Source organism: Gopherus evgoodei, chromosome 9, assembly GCF_007399415.2.
Source record: "Gopherus evgoodei ecotype Sinaloan lineage chromosome 9, rGopEvg1_v1.p, whole genome shotgun sequence".
NCBI classification, from domain to species: domain Eukaryota; kingdom Metazoa; phylum Chordata; order Testudines; family Testudinidae; genus Gopherus; species Gopherus evgoodei.
The window spans coordinates 89,191,713-89,198,473 of record NC_044330.1 but is presented as its reverse complement, the minus strand read 5'-3'; positions in this window follow the sequence as shown (position 1 = coordinate 89,198,473).

Below are 6,761 nucleotides of genomic sequence, written 5' to 3'. Positions count from 1 at the left end.
GCCCATTCCCCCAACCCACCCACAAATGCACATTACCCTGCACACCACCACCCCTTCCCAAAACCCCACCCAACTTCCAAGCACCCCCCACAGAACCCCCACTTTCTAGTGCCCTGACACAGACCCTCCCTGCCTTTCACTGCCCAGCACCCTCCCCCAGTAGAGTGACCAGACAGCAAGCATGAAAAATTGGGACAGGGTGGAAGTAGGCACCCATGTAAGAAAAAGCCCCACATATCAAGACTGTCCCTATAAATTCAGGACATCTGGTCACCATACCCCCAGCCCTAGCTCCCTGCTGCACTCACTGGCCCTGCCAGCAGATGACTGCATCTGCTAGGCTGAGCCAGCAGCACAACCAGAGCTGGAAATCGCTCTGGCCGCTCAAGTGATTCCCTGGCCACGGTCCCTTAAGGCACACTTGCCTGGAGGGACCCAGCCAAGCCCTCCACAATGTTTCTCCCCACACACACACACACACACACCAGGCTGAAACTGGTCAGGCTTCTGCACCAGTCCTAGACAGCTCAGCCCAAGGGAGACAGGTGGGGCCCCACAGGTGGTGGGAAGCAGAGATTGCCCTGAGCCAGAGGTGCACTGGGGTCCGGCCAGGGGGCTGAGAAGAGCCCTCAGCCAACTGGCAGGCAGGCTGAAAGGAGCAAGTGGTGGGTGAGGGGAGCCAGCGCAGTCTCAAGACACAGTGCAAGCAGAGCAGGCTGGGGACTCTTCTGAGCATGGGCCCAGCTCCATGGACTGTAAACCTGGCACTGGCTGTTACAGCCTGTTGGGCCCAGACTGGGGAAGAGACAACGTGAGTGAGATAATATCCTACATTGGACCAGCATCACAGAACACTTGTCCAGCTCTGAGAAAGTGGAGTGGGCAGCTTGTGGCTATCACCAGAGTAATAATTGGCAATATACCAATCTCTTAGACCTGGAAGGGACCTCAAAAGGTCATCAAGTCCTGCCCCCTGCCTTCACTAGCAGGACCAAGTACTGATTTTTGCTCCAGATCCTTAAGTAGCCCCCTCAAGGTTTGAACTCACAACCCTAAGTTTAGCAGGCCAATGCTCAAACCACTGAGCTATCCTTCCCCCTGTTGGTCCTGTCAGAGACATTAACTGCCCACTTTGTGGGAAGCTGGAAGCAGGAGCTTTGGGAAAACAGGGCTTGAAGTGCACCCCGTGGCGGCCTAGTCTATGTACTGGTAGGCCTGGACCCCTTGTGAGATCCCCACACACATACTGGTGGATACACAGTTACATGCCGCCATGTGTTTCTTCTCTGCCACCCTGTGTCTGACTCCACTCCCATGGCTTCCAGTTCTGAGCAATATTGATCCTCCTCCTATCAGATGAGAGGTTGCCAGTAGCAGGTTACTAGAGAAAGTATGTGCCAACTCAAGCCTGCTTCTGCACAATGACCTTTTTAAACCACCAGCTACGTATTTGCCATCACATTGCCCATTATGGTCTCATCCGTCACCAGGATGTTAGGGCGGAAATGCTTGGGCGAGAAGAATGGAGGTTTTATAATCCCCAACGAGTCCTTTAGCACCAATCCCACAATTGTCTGCCTGGTTTTGACCTGCCCCATCACCAGTGGTCCCTGTTCTGAACTAAACAAGATCTCTGTGCAGCCAACCAGTATCACTGGGGCTTTCATTACAGCCCTTTGTATAGCTACGGCGCTATATAGCCAATGACATACATTGTCGATAAGTGCCTGCCGCCTAGGTTCTGCAGTGTCCTAAAAGAACTGCAGCACGCCACTGAAGATTCCATTGCTTGGCTGGATGCCTATGCACATGCTAAATAAAAATAGTGCACTAAACACCAGTGACAGGTGGAGGTAGGGGTGTTCTGCTCAGGATAATGAGTTTGTAAAGACTCTCTTCTTTCACCAGAGAGACCACAGGCACACAGACCCCTCTCTGAAATATTTAATTCTAGCTCGTTTGATGTTCCATGGTGTGTGTGTGTAAGAGAACTCAATAGAACTAATTCTGCCACTTCTTTTTAACACTGTCACAGCCTGTGTAAAAAGTATTAATACATAACAAATGCATTTAGATAGGGTGAGAGAAGGTGGTCTATCTTTTACTAGACTAAATTCTGTTAGTGAAAGAGGCAAGATTTCAAGCTTCAGGGAGCTCTTCTGCAGGTCTTTAGTAGAGATGTTCATGTGCAGAACAAGTCCTAGTGTATTACACATTAATATGTCCACAGTGCTGGAGCTAGAGTTGAAAACATATATACTCTGAGAAACTTGCCTTCTGTTCAAGTCACATTTTTAAGTACTGTATTGTCTAAATATACATGTTCAAAGCCCTGTCCAAATATGCACACAATGATCCACTGATTACATGCTCTGTTCTCTGTATTAGACAGCAGTTTCTGGAGCATCTAGTGTTCATTTATTTTTAGGATTCTAAGCACTGTAAAAATCATGTTCTTTCACTCTTGGGTAGTGTCATAAACAGATAGCTAGGGGTTAATGTCTCTTTCACCTGAAAAAAAGTAACCTGAAGCACCTGACCAGAGGACCAATCAGGAAACCAGACTTTTTCAGGTCTGGGTGGATGGAAGATTGTGTCTGAGTTCTTTGTCTTGTGCCTATCTCCCTCTCGGCTATGGGAAGGATTTCTCTATTTCCAGCTTTTCTAATCTTCTGTTTCCAAGTTGTGAGTACAGAGATCATAAAAACTATAGGGGTTATTGTTTTTTTTCTTTTGTATTTACATGGTATAGTTGCTGGAGTGTTTTGAATTGTATTTTTTTAATAAGGCTGTTTATTCATATTTCTTTTAAGCAATTGACCCTGTATTTGTCACCTTAATACAGAGAGACCATTTTTATGTATTTTTCTTTTTACATAAAGCTTTCTTTTTAAGACCTGTTGGAGTTTTTCTTTAGTGGGGAACTCCAGGGAATTGAGTCTGTGCTCCCCAGGGAATTGGTGGGAGGAAGAAGTCAGTGTGTGTTAGATTTACTAGCCTGACTTTGCATTCCCTCTGGGTGAGGGGGGAAGGGAGATTAGCTCTCGGTACTTCTGTTTTCCAAGGCTGGAAATGGGGAGGGTGGAATCCCTCTGTTTAGATTCACGGAGTTTGCTTCTGTGTATCTCTCCAGGAACACCTGGAGGGGGGAAGGGAAAAGGTTTATTTCCCTTTGTTGTGAGACTCAAGGGATTTGGGTCTTGTGGTCCCCAGGGAAGGTTTGGGGGGACCAGAGTGTCCCAAAACACTCTAATTTTTTGGGTGGTGGCAGCTTTACCAGGTCCAAGCTGGTAACTAAGCTTGGAGGTTTTCATGCTAACCCCCATATTTTGGACGCTAAGGTCCAAATCTGGAACTAGGTTATGATAGGTAGAAATTAAGATGAATCAGCAGAGAACACTGATGGTGGATGCTGACTCCTTTTACCACGTGGGGGCTGATGACGCACACAGCCACAGCCAGCCAGCTATGGAACATCACAAGAAAAAATATACAGTAACATTCATGGATATCAGTACCCATTTGAAATGTGTGCACACACATTTTCCAACCACACTCACCCTATATCTAGATCCTCCCAAGGAGAGATCTGACTCCTTACAATATGATCATAAGCCACAGTAGATTTCCTTAGTGATGCATTTATAGCCAGAGTTCAATTCTGTATGATAAAGACATTTTATAAGTGTTTCATCAGTGCCTTATGGAAAGCTTGCAAAGGCTCATCCATCTCTCTGACCACTACTCCATGGTAATCATCGACATCCAAATCATCCACTAATACTACTTCCAAATATGATACTGAGTAGATCAGCAGTGAGTGCAGGGTTTTGGGAGCAAAAGTGAAGGAGTTGGCGCACAGTTTTTTTCTCCTCATCCATCCTCCCGGTTGAGGATAAGGGCCCATGCCGTTGGTCTAGATAGGAGTGCTTTGGCTTCCTTGATAGTAGGATTCTGTTCTAAGAAAACTGACTGCTGCGAAGAGACAGGTTCACCTGACCAAGAAAGGGATGAGCATCTTCAATCACCTACTCACCAACTGAGTGAGGACGACTTTAAACTAGGTTCAAAGGGGGAAGATGACAAAAGCCCACACACAGGTATTAAAAAAAAAAAAGGTAACCATAACACAGGGTTATGGATGTGCGGGGGTGGGAGTTGTCAGGGAAATTAAAAATGACAGTAGGGTCATAGGAACAAGGAGGATAGCAGTGGGGGAAATCTGCTCAACATCTTAGATGTCTATACACAAATGCAAGGAATATGGGGAATAAACAGGAACAGCTGGTAGTATTAGTATATAAACTGAATTATGACAATTGGTATCATAGATTTGATGAGATAAATCTCACCACTGGAATATCGGTATAGAGAAGCTTAGCTTGTTCAAGGAGGATAGGCAAGGAAAAAAAGGAAGAACAGGTGTTGCATTATACATCAAGAATGTATATACTTGTTTGGAGGTCAAGAAGGAGTGCACGCTGCATAGTAGCACTTTCAAAGGACAGGTTTAAAATTCAAAATGACCTTAAACTGAAGAATTGGCCTGGTATCAACAAAATGAAATTCAATAAAGACGTGCAAGGTACTAAGGAAGAAAAAAATCAAATGCAAAAAATACAAAACCAGGGAATATATCTATCTATGGGGTTTATATCGGATCTGTAGCAAAGCAAGACTCACCGATGCAGCACCTCCTGCTGGTTATGCTGGGAATTAGCTCTCCAGCTAACAGAGCACCTCCTATTATCCAGTGTCTCGCCCGGACCCTGGCGCACCTTTTCCTCTGGGTTCTGCCCCCAGCAGTAACCTAGAGTCTGGATCTCCCCTCCCAGGGGAACCCCGACCCTCTATCCCCACCTTGCCTCAGTGTCTACTGCCAGTTGTCATCTAGGGGCAAACTACAGTCTGTAAACCACACATCAGTAGCAAGGGTGGGTTTGGACTTGCTGCCCTTCCCTGCAGCCCAGTACCTCTCTTTAGGCCTGCAGCCTAGGGTGTTGCCAGGCTGGAGCTCCCCAGCTCTTCTATACCTCTGGTACCTTGCTCCCAGACAGCTATGTCCTCCTCTCTGCACCGCTAGAGACAGACTGACTTAGCTCCTGGCTCACAGCCCTTTTATAGGGCCAGCTGTGGCCTGATTGGGCATGGCCACAGCTGTGGCAGCTTCCCCAATCAGCCTAGCCTTTCCTCTCAGGAGCAGGGTAGTTGCCCCGCTACAGGATCACAGATTGAATAAAAGTCAACAATGTAATGCAGTTGCAGAAAAAGGTTAAAATAATTCTGGGGTGTATTAACAGGAGTGTTATGTGTAAGACAAGGGAAATAACTGTCCCACTTTACTTGGCTCTGGTGACACGCTAGCTGCCGTAGTGTCCAAATTGTGAGTGCCACAATTCACGAAAGATGTGAACAAATTGGACAGAATCCAGAGGAGTGCAACAAAAATGAGAAAAGGTTTAGAAAACCTGATCTAGGAGGAAAGATTAAAAAAACTCGGCATGTTTAGCCTTCAGAAAAAATGATAGTCCCCCGGGACCTGATAGCAGTCTTCAAATATGTTAAGGGCTGTTACAAAGAGGACTGTAATCAATTATTCTCCATCTCCACTGAAGGTAGGACAAGAATGGGCTTAATCTGCAACAAGGGAGATTTAGAACATTTTTCCCATTATCTAACCTGACTATAGTGCCATATACCAGCGACAAAGTCAAGGAAATTCATATATGAGGATGACATTGCCCTAGCAGTTTGGCAGACAAGCCTCCATACCATCAGCTGCACCCTAACCCTGAGATCTTAGCACTATGGCTGATTATTTCCAATGCTGGAAACTTAGGCCTAATCCAAAACAAAAAAAACCTATGATAATTGCTTTCCATCTGACCTATAAAATGGCTAATACCAAACGATCTGCAGTTCTGCAATGAGAGCATCAGCCAAGAAGCTAATCCAAAGTATCTTGGCATTATATTGGAGTTTGACCTTTCGACAACACCTCGAGATCACCCACAATAAGGTCAGATCTCGTGTCGCGCTTATCAGAAAATTGACCGGATCATGGAGCTCCAGTCCATGGACCTTACAAACCGCAACAATTGCCTTAGTATATTCTGCAGCTGAATATTGTGCACCAGTGTGATTTCATAGAAGTCACACTAAACTCCTTGACACTCAACTCAATAATGGTATGCGCACAGTGTCAGGGATACTCAAATCTACTCCAGTTGACTGGCTCCCAGTCCCATCACGCATCAGCTTCCACAGATTAGAAGAGTTTCTCAGACATCTCAGTTTCTTATTCATGTCAATGCAAATATGAGGACCTCATTGCACCATGACCTGCAGAACGCGCCAAAGATGAGATTAAACTCCTGCAACCCATGGCACTGTATCAAGATCCTTACACCCAACTTTGGTGCTGAGGCTCACTGAAGAGTCACATGGAGCACTTTGACCGCTCAAAACAAACAAATTGTCATTGATCCTGTTGAAGAACCACCAGGTTTTAATTTATGCTGGAAAGACTGATGCAGATTGAATCGCATTAAGACATCTCATGGGAGATGTGGACAAACCCTCTTTAAATGGAAAATGAGGCAAACACCTGTATGCAACTGTGGTCACCAAGCACAAATAGAGCACATCATATCTGAATGTCCCCTTCGTTCTTTTGCCAGGGGCCTGAAGACATTCACCAGCTCACTGCTGCAACAATGTGCTGGCTATCAAACTTAGATATAAATTTGTAGCTGTTGCTA